The sequence below is a fragment of the Artemia franciscana genome, chromosome 10, assembly GCF_032884065.1.
Source record: "Artemia franciscana chromosome 10, ASM3288406v1, whole genome shotgun sequence".
Classification (NCBI taxonomy): Eukaryota; Metazoa; Arthropoda; class Branchiopoda; order Anostraca; family Artemiidae; genus Artemia; species Artemia franciscana.
In genome coordinates, this window is record NC_088872.1 from 5,471,859 (window position 1) to 5,489,303 (window position 17,445).

At 33.6% G+C, this 17,445-nt stretch overlaps 1 protein-coding gene across 1 annotated transcript in view; it reads left to right on the forward strand.

Moving 5' to 3' along the window:
- Window positions 1-6,771: 6,771 nt before the first annotated feature.
- Window positions 6,772-17,445, forward strand: part of LOC136031696 (golgin subfamily A member 2-like) — a 36,633-nt gene continuing 25,959 nt past the window's right edge. The window contains exon 1 of the mRNA XM_065711385.1: window positions 6,772-6,873. The gene's annotated coding sequence lies outside the window, so the exon portion shown is untranslated. The remainder of the gene's footprint in view (window positions 6,874-17,445) is intronic.

The following is a 17,445-nucleotide window of genomic DNA, read 5'->3' on the forward strand; positions in this document are numbered from 1 at the left end:
ATTTTTTTTTTTTTTTTTTTTTTTTTTTTTTTCTTTTTTTTTTGCCATTGACAGTATTTTCAAATGTTAGGCTCAGAGGTTTTACTGGCAAATAAACTGACAAAATATTGAACTGGAAAAACATTTGAATGTGAGGGGCTGTATTTTTTTTTGCTATTAACATTTTTTTTTTTAATGTTAGGCTCATAGGTTGTAATGGCAAGCAAACTGGCAAAATATTGAATTGGAACGGCATATTTGATTGTGAGGGATCTGCACTTATTTTTGTCATTAACAATCTTTTGAATATTAGGCTCATAGGCTGTACTGTCAAAATATTGAATTGGAAAAACATATTGGAATGTGAGGGGCTGAATTTTTTTTGTCATTGAAAATCTTTTTAATGTTAGCCTCATAGGTTGTACTGGCAAAATATTGAATTGGAAAAACATATTTAACTTCGAAGACCACACTGCCTTTCCATGACGAAAGTAAAACAGTTCGAAATAGGTACGAAACCTTTTTATTGACAGTGAATAGAAATAAAATTATTTAACTGGATATTTCGAGCACATATACAGTGTTCATCATAACAGTAAAACTGCTGATGATGAACACTGTATATGTGTTCGAAATATCCAGTTAAATAATTTTATTGCTATTCACTGTCAATAAAAAGGTTCCATCCCTATTTCGAACTGTTTTACTTTCGAAAAACATATTGGAATGTGAGGGGCTTTACTTGTTTTGCCCTTAATAATTTTTTTAATGTTAGGCTCATAGGTTGTACTGGCCATTCGAATCCGGTTGTCCAAACTTTCGTCGTCAACTTCTTTCTGTTTTTATTTCCATCTAAAATCATGCTGAAAAAAAACTTTGTACGGATATGTAGAGCTGGACATTGCATCAACTTGTAGCCCAACCTGAGCCAAAATTACATATTTTTGTTTAGGGTCGAAAGGATGAATATTTTTAGTACTTGAAGTGGGTTATTTTTAATGAAAGATCGCTAGAAAATCGATCAGCCCCATCTCCTCTTCAGTATTAGTAAGGAGATGTGATGAACCGTGTTACAATCAAAATGTTTGTAAATTCTTGAAAAGCGTTGATTGAATCGATTTTTCAAGACTTAAAAAAATTCTAATACATTCTTTGTTGTTAAGGAGGCTGTGATTGTCCTTGTTTATGAAGGCTCTGCTTCAACCAAGCGAACTGTTTGTATTCACCCTGGGTAAGATTTTATCTCAGCTGGTCCAAATTTTTCTAAATGACGCTACATGTGAAGTGATTCCACTAATATTGCAAATTAAATGTATTTAGCTTTTGGGTTATGTCTACAAGAAAAGGAAAATCTCGCAGCCAAAACTGATCTTCTAGCCAAGAAAAGATTCACCTACTTCTTCCCAAAATTCTATCAAATAAGGAAGTAATCTGAAACGTCGCAAAACCCTGCCTCTGCCAGACCTACAAACACTTTAAAGGTATTGTGACTCTTCAGTCAGAGTCCTGAACGAATGTCTCTGAAGTTCATGAGCTCGCACTTTATTCACGACTTTAACGACTGTTTTCTTCTTATTGCTCATACTCACGTTTCAAGTTACCATCCACGTTCCTTATCACTATTAAATTAAAAAACAAACAAAGAGAAACTAATCTATATGAGGGGAATTCCCCCCTCCCGTTCAATCCCTTCCTCTTCACGCTAAGGTTTTTTAGCACTTTTAAGAAGATTCTTATATTAATTAATCGGTCTTTTTCTTGCAGGAGTCGTTCTTAACTATTATGAACAAAAAATCAAACTTTAGCACAAAGAGCGAGGTTTTGAGGAAGCAGCAGCCCTCCTCATATAAGGCAAAATTTCTTCCCGTTTTAAGTTTTATTTTTGCTCCTTACATATAGTTGAAAAAAAACCTGTTTTTGATTTATTTATCCTCGGAAGGTCCCTCCCACGTGAAATACATTCTCGGACAATTCCATCCTTGCTAAAAATTCCCCCAGGAAAATTTCCTGCGGACGATTTCTCTTGAAAAATTTTTCTAGTCATGCTTTCATTTGAAAAAGCGTTCTAATTTTTAAATCATATCGTATACCCCCCCCCCGTTATTTTTCTGAAAATCCCCCTCCCCTCTCAGTGAAAAGTATCTCTCGTGGAGAATTCGCCGATTTAGTATATCTCTCCTGGAAAATCTCCCCCCACGAAAAAATCCTCCAGACAATTCCAACCTCGCGGGAAATTTCCCTCGGAACATCTTCACATGAAAAATCGAGTCAGTAAAGAGAAAATAAGAGACCTAAAAAGAATTTCGTGTAGGAAATCTGGCGAATTTAAAAATTTTCCTGGTGAGCTCTCCCCTTCCCCGGAAATTTCTGTCCCAAGGGAAATTTCCCAGTGGAAAATGCTCCCCGGCAGAAGAATCCACCTCACCCGCCTCCCTCCTCTCCCGAAAAATGCTGTAAACATCCCAGTAATATACTATAAATTAAGAATGGACAACAGCCCTTCGCCCAGGGGCTATGAGGGGTCATGCTATCCCCAAAGGCATAGTTATTGGGCCCTTCAACTATGCGGTTCAAAATGGCTATTTCAAAATTTTTATCAGACGACTTCGGAGAAAAAAGGGGTGTGGTAGGGGAGTTGGTTACCCTATAATATTTTTGGTAACGTAAAAAAAGACACTAGAACTTTTATTTTCCGTTGGAATTAACCCTCTCCTGGTACTGTTGGACCATTGGTTGGATGCAATCACCCCTGGGGAAAAAAACAAACCAACACGCATCCGTGATCTTTCTTCTTCCAAAAAAATGCAAAGTTCCACATTTTTGCATATGGGAGATTAAAACCTACAGTTGGAGTCTCTGATGCATTCAATCTGATACTGCGACTTTCATTATGATTCTTTGACTTTTGGTGGGTGTTTCTCCCTTTTTCCGACAATCGGGCAAACATAAGGAATCTTATGTATTTGGAATCAGTATGAAAAGCCAGTTTTTTTTATATAACTATTTTTATCAAAATTCTGTTTTTTAGGGCAGATGCATGTTTCACTATATTTGTTTTCTTGCAAGTTACAGGCTGGAGATGATTAGCACAATTTAGATTAGTCATCACAAGGGTTGTGTTGTAAAATTCAGCGAACCATCACAAAGCTCCCTGCGAGCTACCATAAACTTGCAATTAAAAGTTTGGCGATCTCTTATAGAGGTTTAAGCTCATCCAATCTCACATGGGGTGCATGGTGGCTTGGCCAGTAGCAGTTTTTTCTCTGAAGGTCCGTTTTATACAAAGTCAAAATAAAAACCTAAGTTTTCTACGATAAAGCTGTTACTGCTCACACGTATGCGATCTAAAATCCCTGGAAGAAAACCCTACGCCTACTCAGCTTTTTATTGTTGTTATAGTTGGAGGATAGGGGTTTTGGTGTCAGCTTTTTCCGTGTCTTTTATCACTCAAAGAATCCTTCATCCATAAGCAACTTGTCATTAGCAACAACTGAAGCGCCCAAAATACGTTTTTATTTCTTTTTTTGTAATGTTTATGTAATTTTTAGCTTTTGGTCACAGAAGAAGGATCTTAAAGCCATACTATGGCTGTGGCTTGAACCAAGTTACATTTGACTACAGTGCAAATAATTTGCTCAGTATACAATTTGGTGATTAGGGGTATGTTGAACTTTCAAGGGTAATTTGTGTGAATGACTTGTCAGGGTGAATATCGAAGGCTAATTTTCTTAAATTAGATAAGATTAAAGCTTAGAATATGAGTTTTCCAATCTCTGCAATGAATTTGACAGAAGATAGAAATACATAATATTCTCTAGACAATCTTTGGGAGCCAATTAGCTGTGTTACTGGCTTTTCAAATCAAATTCTCGCGTTCCTATTTTTCCGCCCACTTAATGCATTTTTGACGATAAAGCTGATGAAGAGCATGGATAATTCATCAGACATGACATTGGAACGATTTGGGCATGGCTTTAAGTCATAACATCAATTGCGTTATTGGGGGTTAATGAAGACATAAACATAAACTTAGCTTAACGGATGCCGTGAATTAAACAAATAACAAAAAATTACCATTAGACATGAATATCAAATTTAAAACTAAACAAAGAGAAATTAGCTTTTGCAAAACTTCAAAACTAAGATAAGCAAAAACGACAATGAATGAAGAAATGATACTTAAAGCAAACATAACTTGACTGGGGGCCAAGCTTAAAAACGGAATTAAATCGCAACAAATATGTATTATGCTACCATCCGTAAAATCTTTTAAAATTTTATATTCTCATTTACACCTTACTGAAAACTAAACAGATTGCTTCAGCTCAAAGTTTTTTTTTTTGTTTTCTTAGTGTTTTTTTTTTATATTTAAAAGGATTTAAGAGGAAGAGAATAGTGGTTAGAAATTTAGCCTTTTTAAAATGGTGATACTAAATTACTTGCCATTATTTTTACACGTTGAAGGAGTTTTTCACTGCAACTAAATGTAATATTATAACTTCTAAGTTTCCCCAGACCACTTGGTCTCATTTGCGTGTTTCTGAAAACTAGACAAAGGGCTTAAATTTTAAGATTTTTTTAAGCCGATTTGTTTCTATACCTTTGAAAGAATTGGATTGATTAGAAGAAGCTATTGATGAAATTTAATGCATATTAGACTGATAAAATTGAATTGATACCGCTATTTAAAAAAAAACTATTCTAGGAAGTTTCAGTAGTACTTTTTTTCATCTAATACTGTTGTATTTTTTTTTATTTCATAAAAAGACAGAATTCGACAAAATAGATGTGCTTTCAGTAAAGCGCAAGAAAATTTAATATTACCTGTGAAATATATAAGTAATATATTTTTATTTATGACAAATCTGTTTCGTACTTCAGGATTTTATTTAATAACATTTATAATTTAGGAATACTCAGGCTTATTGGTACTACTGTGTACTCTTCAATCATATAGGTAAAAATTAATATAAGCCATGTATAAGCCTAGTTTAACAAATCTATCTTTACACTAAAACATCTATGAAACTTTTGTTTAAAACGGGCTCTTACCACAATTTGAACCCCTTGCTTTGAGTTAAGTACCAAACTATGGCGAAAATCAAATACTATTTGTGATTTTTTACTAGGTGCTTTTTATTTCACTACGATTTTATCCCAATGTCATTTCCAATTTTGTGATCAGCAACCTCAGAAACTATGTTAGTGCAAGATTTGGTGAAAATCTAGCGTATTTGTCTGATAGAATACTGGCTATATAATGTCTTTTGGTTTTAGACTTATATTCGTATGGGTGTCTCAGATTTGTAATTCAAAATCTCCAAAATTCTTTAATGTCTGGAAAAAAGATATTAATTTTGGTGAACAAAATTATTTCTAGGAGTTTTAATACATTTAAATAAGGAATATGGTAGATTCAAAAGAATCAAACACTTTAATTTTTATTCTCAATAGTAGAAATCAATTTTTCAAAAAAAAAAAAAAAAAATACTAATTGCTTGAGGTAAAATCGCCTATAGCTTAAAGAGAAGGAAATGTAGTCACAATTTCCGTGCTGATGGAACAGAAATTTACGATGGGAGAAGCAAAATATTTCCTTTTAAAATCCGGATTTTAATCCTTTATTGATTATTAAAGCCAATTTTAAAACAATTTTGTAATTTAAAATTCGTAGACAGGCAGTCATAATAAATTATCGAATCTATAAAACTAATTTATTGCCAAAAAAAAGAATGATTTATCGATTGTTTGAATTTTTTTTTTTTGCATTGTAGCGATACTATCTACATTGCACTCATACTTCAAATATTATCCATATTATTTGATATATATATATATATATATATATATATATATATATATATATATATATATATATATATATATATATATATATATATATATATATCCATGTATAATATCCATACTTTATCCATATATAAACATTTTTCATTATTTACAACTTATACGAACTCTGTCTAAACTCTATTCTTCAACTCTGTCTAGAGGACTTGTTATAGGCTTATCATAGAAAACCAAACGTATTTTAATGACGATATCCATTTTGGAGGCCCCAGTACATCATAAGCTGATCAAAATATTGATACAGCGGAGAAAATTGTTATGGGGAATTATGTGGTGTCATTATTATAGAAATTACTAAGGATTTAGTTGTATGAATCATACCATGCCATGCAATCTTTTTGGATGTGAAACATATAGCAGTGTTGCTTTGAAAGCTCCCATTTTGGCAAAAGCACTATTGCCAGAGCATTCCTAAGGTTCTGCTGAACGACGTCAAATTTGTCCAAATCTGTTTTATACTCAGAAGACTTGGCTCCCTTTGGCTTTTCTTGATTCATGAAACTGAAAAGGCCCATGGAAGGACGCTGATTGCCAAGACAAGGGGAGTAAAGATCAAAACGGTGGGACAGCGCCAGCCAATGTCAAAAAGTTCATATCAGAAGTGCATTGAAGATCCGAAAAGTGGTCAAAAAAGCATATTATATCTTTTGGATCACATTGAATGGGATAAACGACCGTTGCTGAATAAACAAATATTTTTCAAGAAAAACAAAATTCAACTTTTTATTTGGACAAACCTTGTACATGTAGACAAGTTGTCTTGATAAACAAGAATTATTTAGAGTAGAATTACATATTAGCTCAATTAGTATGCTGCTCGATTATTTAGCCAAACAAATACTCTTCATAGAGCGTTTTTATCTTGGTAATTTAATATAGTTTTTCACGAATAGCAAAACTTTCTGCGAAAAGACCAGGTTTTCGCTCGTATGTGCAAGCTCCTAAAATGCTGAGAGAAAACATAACGTGCGGCCCCCCAACTCTTTTATGAAGAGATAGCAGAATTAAATCTAGGTTTATCGTTTACAGGTAAAAAACTTTTTTATTCTTGTTTTGTTATATAGGACTGTTCATGGGTATTTTCATCCTGAATGTTTATAGTAAAAAAGTTCATAGTAAACTTTTCTGTCACGTAGCAAACATTTCGGCATCAAAATGTTTCTGTTGCTGATCTAGGCTATTAGGCTATATGGTTTTTTAATTGGTATGTAGGTTAGTAAATTGTAAAAGTTAAAAATAAAAGTCTACAACCTTTTGGATCTATGTGCATCACCTGAATTATTAGCATATATTTATCCCTTATAAGAATTTCAGTTTATCCAGTGACCATCCTTCTGAAGCTCTATGGAAGATTTACCTTTGGACAGGGTATAAAATTACCCAATGTACTTTTATTTTTGATTTCTCTCAATTAATCTTGGGCTACACCTTCAGGGCTCCCTAACACCTTTGAACACCACACTGAAAAATCTTCAATGAGGAAGTTGACTTCCATAATTTATCCAAAATGGAGTTGATAGGGTATTTTTTGGTAAAATTGTAGTTTAATGACTTCTTGCTACCTTGGAAAGGGGTTAGGTTAGGAAAATGAAACTTTTAGGGATAGGTCTAAAGGCTAAAGTGTGTCTTGGGAAGGTATTTTGTAGTTCCCATCTCTACACATTCTCCCTCTAGAGGGTCCTGAAATTCACCTACATGACAGGTCTATACCTATTGAGATTTTGACAAAACAACATTTTACCTTAATTTTTAGTTCCCAGCTGTTTTTTTGGTAAAATTCTAGTTAATTGACATTTGGCTATCTCAGAAAGGGATTAGGTTAGGAAAATGAAACTTTCAGGCATGAGTCTAAAGAATAAAGTATGCCCTGGGAAGGTATTTTGAAGTACCCACCTCCACTCATTCTCCCTCTAGAGGGCCCTGACCTTTAAAAATATGTGTGTTATAAAGGTGAAATTTTGCAAAATAGATCTTCTGCTTGAATGGAAGTACAACAAAATTGTTTTCAGCTTCACAACTTTGCTCAATCCCAATTTATGAGGTTTTAAAGATATGTAAATACATTTCCTAAATTTTGGAAAAAAAACTTGATATGGTTAGAATTCTACTCAAATAACAGGAATTGTATTTTCAAAACTAAAGGCAGAAAACAGGCAACTGGTAACTAGAAAATTAAGGTAAAATGTTGTTTGGTCAAAATTTTAATAGGTATAAACCTGTCATGTAGGCCAATTTCAGGGCCCTCTAGAGAGAGAAGGAGTGGAGAGGAGTACTTCAAAATACCTTCCTGGGACATACTTTAGCCTTTAGACCCATCCCTGAAAGTTCCATTTTCCTAACCTAACCCCTTTCTAAGATAGCCAAAAGTCAATCAACTAGAATTTTACTCCCTTTACTCTGCCTTTAGTTCTGGAAATATAATACCTGTTATTTGAGCTGAAAACAATTTTGTTGTACTTCATTCAAGCAGAAGATCTATTTTGCAAGATTTTACCTTTATAACACACATATTTTTAAAGGTCAGGGCCCTCTAGAGGAAGAATGAGTAGAGGCGGGTACTTCAAAATACCTTCCAAGGACATACTTTAGTCTTTAGGCTCATGCCTGAAAGTTTCATTTTCCTAACCTAACCCCTTTCTGAGATAGCCAGAAGTCAATTAACTAAATTTTACCAAAAAAGCAACTGGGAACTGAAAATTAAGGTAAAATGTTGTTTTGTCAAAATTTCAATTAATATAGACCTGTCATGTAGGCAAATTTCAGGACCCTCTGAGGGAGAGGGAGTGGAGGTAGGTACTTCAAATGTCTTCCTGGGACACATTTTAGCCTGTAGACCCAACCCCAAAAGTTTCATTTTCCTAACCTAACCCCTTTCTGAGATAGCAAGAAGTCACTTAACTAGAATTTTACTGTTAAAGCATCAGAATGGCTAATATTTGAAAGAGAAAATATAGTTGCACTACTTCCATAATTCATTATTTCTTATATACATATTCTAATTGTCTTCCAAACTTTTTAGCAGAAAATATAGCATTTCTGCTGGTCCAAAAGTATTTGTTTCAAGGGAGGCAAATATCTTTGACCATCCTTTGCCTTCCCATTTTACTCCTTACTTTTTTTTAGGAAGCTTCTTGAAACCAAAAAAGATCAATAAGATCTAACAGATGAAGATTAAGGTCATTCTAGGGATCCTAATTTTTAGTTTTGAAGAGGATATCAAAGAATGTTTTATAGATGTTCAAACTAACAAAGAGGAGAAGACATATGCCCATCAAATTGGTTCTTTAGACATACAGTAACTCCAGACTTCAAGTAGGGGAAACCAGGCCTCATTAGGATGCCAAAATTCAAAAGACCATTACTTCACTTTTAATAGACCTTCCCTTAATATCTTTAGCTCAACGTAATTATACTGGCATACATTTTCATTCTTCAGAATTAGAAGTTACTTGTCAATAAATCAACTTAAAAAAAATAAAATAAATAAAAACAACATTATTGGATGTGTCCCAACATGGGAAGATCATAAGCCAAGATTGGGAAACCCTTTGGCCCAGGTTAGGACATTGTATGAATTATAACCTATTTCTTGTTTTAAGCAAATTTATTGAAAATGCATAGTAAAGTACAAATACATAGATAATGAAAAGTTGTTTTGCACTCAACAAATTTCTCCTCTTAGCTTGACATTAGAAGACAAAAAGGGTTTTTGCCTAGATGTTGTCCCCTTGTTAACAGTTGGAGAAAGAAGAACAACAACTATTCTGTTATGATTCACCATCTTTGTATCAGGCATAGATGGATAGATAAATTTTAACACACATTTTTGAGACTTCCTCAAGTAATAACTTTGCAGTCACCATCTTCTTCACCACTTAGTTTTTCAACTATGTTACCAATGTAAAAGGAAGTGGTGTTTTTACATTGAATTAGTGGAGGACCAAGGTTCCAGCTTGGAGATTCTGGGTATTTCTTCAAAGATTGGAGAGACATTGACAGGTTTCATGAATCAAAATCAGGAAAACTCTGTGAATCATTTATTTCATCAGGCAATCACTCGTAAGCCTTCCTTGCTATCACTCTTATGTTTTCGAGTTGACCAAGGATCTTTTTTGCTGGATCAGCATGTTTTGCTCAATAATAATAATAAAGATTGATTATGAAACTTAACTTAAATGAATACTGAATGACCTCAGAAAAGATATTACACTTCTTCAAAACCAAATTTTCAGGCTAAAGAAGCAAACTTTTAGCATGAAGACAACTGTGGCTGAGACAATGATGTCTGCAAATAATATATAGAACTACTAGTTGGACAGTGTTGCCACTGCCAGCCTAACCTTCAGTAGTTTCCCAAAATTGAAATTGTCCCAGTGTGGGCTGGTCATTCAGCAAAAATGACATTCCTTTTATAAGGTGGCAGAAGAAGTCCATGAGTATGTTTATTGGTAAAGACAACAGAACAAAATGGTTCAAGCAGCCACTGTCAACATCATGTTCTTGCTCCTCCAATGTAATATCACACTTACACGTTGTTCAAGGGCCATCCAGGGTTGTGGGAATTCTCAGCAAGAACATTGACAAGCTTCCAGTTGTATATCCTCCACACAGGGATCATGAGGATGGATCTACATTCTTTGGTTTTGCTAAGAAGAACACTATTGAATTGTATATGCATAGGAAGTACAAAACAGTAAGTTTGATCTCTAACCAACATGATAGATACAAACTTTTGGCAAGCCAGAGATAGTCAAATTTTGCAACACAATTAAATCTGGCATGGACAATTTATATCAGACATATGTCAACTACCTTGTCAGTACTGGCCATGTGCAGTCTTCTTTGCAAAGGTAGATATTGCAGGTATAAATAAAGGAGTAATTGTCAATACAACACAAAGCCAGGAAATATATTTTAGCACCAATAGATCATCACACAGCTGGAACTAATCCTGTAGGAAACCTTATTTGGTGGTTAGAGTATTCACTAACTCTCTTCCTCAAGAACTTTTTAAAGTTAGTGTTCTATATTGTTAAAATTAAGTCTACATTCTGGCCACAAAAATGTGCAGTGCATTTTCTATCCTCACTGACTGGAAGAGGACCAGGGTCTACACATCTGCAAAAAAGGGCACTGCAAGGAGCACCTCAGCAAACTGTTCAGAAATGCATTTAGAGGAATCTCCAATCTTATAGTATCATAAAAAAATTTATTTGCTCAGGGGAAATGCACTTCTTTTTTCTATGGATGCCAGGAAAACATGTGTATATTTTTTTTTAAAATTTAACTTTTGTAAAACAGAACTGTCTTGAAAGCATAAATTTCTTGTAATCAGTGCTTTTCTTTGTGTTTATTTTCTCTATTTTTTCCTGCTATTTTATTTATGTTATTAGTGGAATAAGTACTAATCCATACTAACAGCATAAGAAAAGGAAGGAAATGGGACAGAAATTTGTCATATATGTGTTGCCTCAACTCTGATGTTTGCTTATTGGTAATTACTGATGTTTGCTTATTGCTTATTGGTAAAGATGATCCTGGATATTTCTTGTATATATTCTTATTTTATCTAATTTTCTTTTTGCTTAAACATGGGCTTCTCTGTAGTCATCAATATGTTCAAATTTCCAGAGTTTGAGGTACAGTAATTATCTTTGAAAAAATCTACTTTCTTAACACAACGTTTTCTGTGCAGAGAGCCCTTTCAACTAATATCAAGGCACACTTGGGCCAAAATTATCATCTCATGCATCCAAGTTTGCTTAGCTCTTTCTTAGCACTCTTTATTTTTTGGTAGTCTTAATCTTTGTTATTGTGTGTGCTTTGTTGCTCTCTCTGGAAATACCCTCTTATATATTCCATTTCACTGAAAATTCTTGTTATATCCTTCTTCACTGGAAAAGATTTTGAAAATATACAAGAGAATGCTATGATAGCTGTCCCACCAGTAAAGTGCAAAACATAGACTGTTGTATTTAGAGCAATGGGCTAATGTAGTTTGGACTTGTTATTTGCTAGTGTTTTTTTTTCTATACTATCAGCAATTGGGAACAAGCCTCTTTGGTCTTTTTCTCTTCCTATGTGTGGGGAAGGGAGGAAAAGCTTGAAAGGCAGGGTCCAGCAGGTAATCAGTTATTAATGTGTCAGGACAGTTCTGGATATCAAAAATCTGACAATCTATTGGGTATAATGTGTTTGTTAAGACCCTTAAAGATTTATTCTGGATCCAAATTTCAGGTAATGAAATATGTTGCTAATGTTGTTCCATGTTTGGAAAAACAGCAAGTTCATGATGGTTTATGGACTATGTTTCATAAATAGTTTGCTTATTTAAAATGGAAATTTGTCATTGAAAGAAATCTATGTAAATGTATCCTTATATTAAAATCAAACCTTTGTTCTTGAGACTTGCAAACCCAAAAGATAAAAAAGGGAAAAATTAAGGACATGCTGGCTTGTATAAGGGACTCCTTGTTTTTTGTGTCTAAAAGACAGAAGGCCCTACCTTCTCAAAGGGCAATCCTTTGTAATATTGGTCAAAAGAACCCTCTCCCAGGATAAAATGAAATATTTTACCGAAAGAATGTATTAGAATTTTTTTAAGTCTTGAAAAATCGATTCAATCAACGCTTTTCAAGAATTTACAAACATTTTGATTGTAACATGGTTCATCACATCTCCTTACTAATACTGAAGAGGAGATGGGGCTGATCGATTTTCTAGCGATCTTTCATTAAAAATAACCCACTTCAAGTACTAAAAATATTCATCCTTTCGACCCTAAACAAAAATATGTAATTTTGGCTCAGGTTGGGCTACAAGTTGATGCAATGTCCAGCTCTACATATCCGTACAAAGTTTTTTTTCAGCATGATTTTAGATGGAAATAAAAACAGAAAGAAGTTGACGACGAAAGTTTGGACAACCGGATTCGAATGGCCAGTACAACCTATGAGCCTAACATTAAAAAAATTGTTAAGGGCAAAACAAGTAAAGCCCCTCACATTCCAATATGTTTTTTGAAAGTAAAACAGTTCGAAATAGGGATGGAACCTTTTTATTGACAGTGAATAGCAATAAAATTATTTAACTGGATATTTCGAACACATATACAGTGTTCATCATCAGCAGTTTTACTGTTATGATGAACACTGTATATGTGTTTGAAATATCCAGTTAAATAATTTTATTTCTATTCACTGTCAATAAAAAGGTTTCGTACCTATTTCGAACTGTTTTACTTTCGTCATGGAAAGGCAGTGTGGTCTTCGAAGTTAAATATGTTTTAACTTGACGTTTAAATAACGTTTTCACCAAATCTTGCACTAACATAGTTTCTGAGGTTGCTGATCACAAAATTGGAAATGACATTGGGATAAAATCGTAGTGAAATAAAAAGCACCTAGTAAAAAATCACAAATAGTATTTGATTTTCGCCATAGTTTGGTACTTAACTCAAAGCAAGGGGTTCAAATTGTGGTAAGAGCCCGTTTTAAACAAAAGTTTCATAGATGTTTTAGTGTAAAGATAGATTTGTTAAACTAGACTTATACATGGCTTATATTAATTTTTATCTATATGATTGAAGAGTACACAGTAGTACCAATAAGCCTGAGTATTCCTAAATTATAAATGTTATTAAATAAAATCCTGAAGTACGAAACAGATTTGTCATAAATAAAAATATATTACTTATATATTTCACAGGTAATATTAAATTTTCTTGCGCTTTACTGAAAGCACATCTATTTTGTCGAATTCTGTCTTTTTATGAAATAAAAAAAAAATACAACAGTATTAGATGAAAAAAAGTACTACTGAAACTTCCTAGAATAGTTTTTTTTTAAATAGCGGTATCAATTCAATTTTCTACTTTTAAGTAGAATGGAGGGGAGCATTAGCAGATATAGGAACATCTCTGAAACGTCAATATGAACATGGGAATAAAGTAAGCACAGAAGAAAAAAAAACGTTTTTCACATTTATTTTAAGCTGATACTGTCGCTTTTGCTGGGTAAGATTAAAATCCAGAAGGGACTAGCAAACCCTCCTTCAGGGGAGAAAATGAACTCTGAGAACTTCTAAAACCACAAATTCTGGCAGAAAAAGAAACCATAAAACAGTAACGATTTATGGTTGGGGTCACACACCAAAGAAATTTTACATTCATTTTTGTCTTCACTTAAGAGTTCTATTATATGCACAAAATAACCCTACTTTAAACGATATCCAAGCATCTTTTCTTTTATGGAGTGCAAACAGGACACTTCCTCCAAAATGCAACCCTGTCCACTTTATGTTCAAAAATTGCTCCATTCTGACCTTTAAAATGTGATACCTGCAGCCAAGGCCGTATTTAGGGGAGGGATAGGGGGGGGGGTCTGAACTCCCACCCTTCAGAATGTTTGTCTGACCCGCAAAAACGTAATAAAAAGATATAAAAACACATTTTTGATGAGTTTTTTAAAGCTCTTTTTTGGTCAACCCCCCCCCCCCCCCCACCAGGACAAACATCCTGGATAAAGTCCAGCCTTTAACCCACGAGACATTGAATATCTCAGGCTTTTTAAGCAATTAAAACACATTCTGATGTATTTTTTAAAGCTTTTTTTCCAACTCCCCCTCTTTTGTCGATGAAACATTGAATACCTAAGGTTTTTTTTATGTAATTTAGCAGAAAATTGAGTTCTATTGACACGATCTTAGGATGAAACCACGCTAATTTCTAAACAGATATATCATTAGAAAAGAAATATCTTTTCTTGTTTTAGTTCAATATCAGCAAAGTGTCAGGTTTTAGGCTCCAATGTCTCCTCGTCCTGTTTAGAGAGTGAATTAACTGGTACAAGGAACATACCATCGACAGTGGCCCATTTTTCCCATTTTTCAACTTGTTCCTTCCTTCTTTTTCTGATTAATGGTTGTTCAGAAGCCTTGTTATCTCCTCCTGATTCTCAACCACCCATGTCGTGCACACACAAGTGGAAAGTTGAAAACTTCTAAGAAACTCTCTTAATTATGTCTTCCAGGTTTTGTTAGGGAATGTTACATGGCTAGCATAGAATATAAAATGTGCGTTATTCAAACTAGTAACCAACTGTAGACGAGCACACGCATAGTGTTAAAAAATCGAAGAATAAGATACTAAAATCGAGCAGTTTTCCCAACTAAACAATAGATCTTTACGAGCTTTAATAAAATAAAATACAGTCAAAAGAGAATATCGCCAAGAACATGTATTATACCTTATAAAGTAACTCACTTGACTTTGAGATGGACTCTAGGATATTTTCACTAGTTCTAGCATGATGTTAAAAATAGGCATTCACATACGCAGACGGTTTAAAGCAGGCATGTCCAACCAGCGGTAGTACATTGGGTAATTTTATACCCTGTCCAAAGGTAAATCTTCCATAGAGCTTCAGAAGGATGGTCACTGGATAAACTGAAATTCTTATAAGGGATAAATATATGCTAATAATTCAGGTGATGCACATAGATCCAAAAGGTTGTAGACTTTTATTTTTAACTTTTACAATTTACTAACCTACATACCAATTAAAAAACCATATCGTGCCATAGAAGCACGATAAGTCTTTAGAATACACCATATTTGTTCAAAATGGATGTACTTTGCGCTAACTTTCGAACTAGACATGAAATTAAATTCTTAGATATTCCACTTTGAACCCAATTTTTTAGAAGGCCATAATTTCTGAATATTGTATAATTTATTCTTTTAAACTATCTTTTCCAAAATTCTATGAATCGATAGATTGATTTAAAAAGGAAAATAAGAGGCTTAATGCCGGTCAAGATTTAAAATAAGAGCTCTGAGTCACAAAGTCCTTCTAATTAAACCTAAGAGGTGTGACGCAATCGAGGTTAATCAAGGGAATATTTTTTGAGAAGCTCAGTTCAAAAAAGGCGAGTGTCCGAACTGACCAAATTAGTTTAGTCATGGCAGGGTGTTTTAGTATAGACGAATATGACAATTTTTGGCAGTCTGTTATTGAAAATGCTTTGCAGTTAGATGATAGTCCTAGTAATTCTTCGCAGTTTGATTTTGACAATAACAGTAATGCTGTTCCAGAAAACAAAGAAAATCAAAACAGCGACTGGAATTATTCCCACACATCAATAAATAATTTCCCACACATCAATAAATCACATAATTTCCCACACATCAATAAATAACAACTAAAAGAACTCATTGTCAGAGTACTTAAAATAGATAATTTAGAATAATCAAGCGTTTCTGGTCATTGGTGCCAATGGATACATTTCAGTATTACATACCACGTAAATTCATTCCCTGTATCAAACAGTTTAAGCTCGTAAAGATCTATTGTTTAGTTGGGAAAACTGCTCGATTTTAGTATCTTATTCTTCGATTTTTTAACACTATGCGTGTGCTCGTCTACAGTTGGTTACTAGTTTGAATAACGCACATTTTATATTCTATAAAATGTGGCCCATACTCCCATTAGATACAGCCAGTAGTGATATCATATTTGCTCTATCAGATCTTAATTCTATATACCCCATATTGTGTTATAAAGGTGAAATTTTGCAAAATAGATCTTCTGCTTGAATGGAAGTACAACAAAATTGTTTTCAGCTTCACAACTTTGCTCAATCCCAATTTATGAGGTTTTAAAGATATGTAAATACATTTCCTAAATTTTGGAAAAAAAACTTGATATGGTTAGAATTCTACTCAAATAACAGGAATTGTATTTTCAAAACTAAAGGCAGAACAAGAAATCTAAAAGAATATTTGAAAGAGAAAATATAGTTGCACTACTTCCATAATTCATTATTTCTTATATACATATTCTAATTGTCTTCCAAACTTTTTAGCAGAAAATATAGCATTTCTGCTGGTCCAAAAGTATTTGTTTCAAGGGAGGCAAATATCTTTGACCATCCTTTGCCTTCCCATTTTACTCCTTACTTTTTTTTTAGGAAGCTTCTTGAAACCAAAAAAGATCAATAAGATCTAACAGATGAAGATTAAGGTCATTCTAGGGATCCTAATTTTTAGTTTTGAAGAGGATATCAAAGAATGTTTTATAGATGTTCAAACTAACAAAGAGGAGAAGACATATGCCCATCAAATTGGTTCTTTAGACATACAGTAACTCCAGACTTCAAGTAGGGGAAACCAGGCCTCATTAGGATGCCAAAATTCAAAAGACCATTACTTCACTTTTAATAGACCTTCCCTTAATATCTTTAGCTCAACGTAATTATACTGGCATACATTTTCATTCTTCAGAATTAGAAGTTACTTGTCAATAAATCAACTTAAAAAAAATAAAATAAATAAAAACAACATTATTGGATGTGTCCCAACATGGGAAGATCATAAGCCAAGATTGGGAAACCCTTTGGCCCAGGTTAGGACATTGTATGAATTATAACCTATTTCTTGTTTTAAGCAAATTTATTGAAAATGCATAGTAAAGTACAAATACATAGATAATGAAAAGTTGTTTTGCACTCAACAAATTTCTCCTCTTAGCTTGACATTAGAAGACAAAAAGGGTTTTTGCCTAGATGTTGTCCCCTTGTTAACAGTTGGAGAAAGAAGAACAA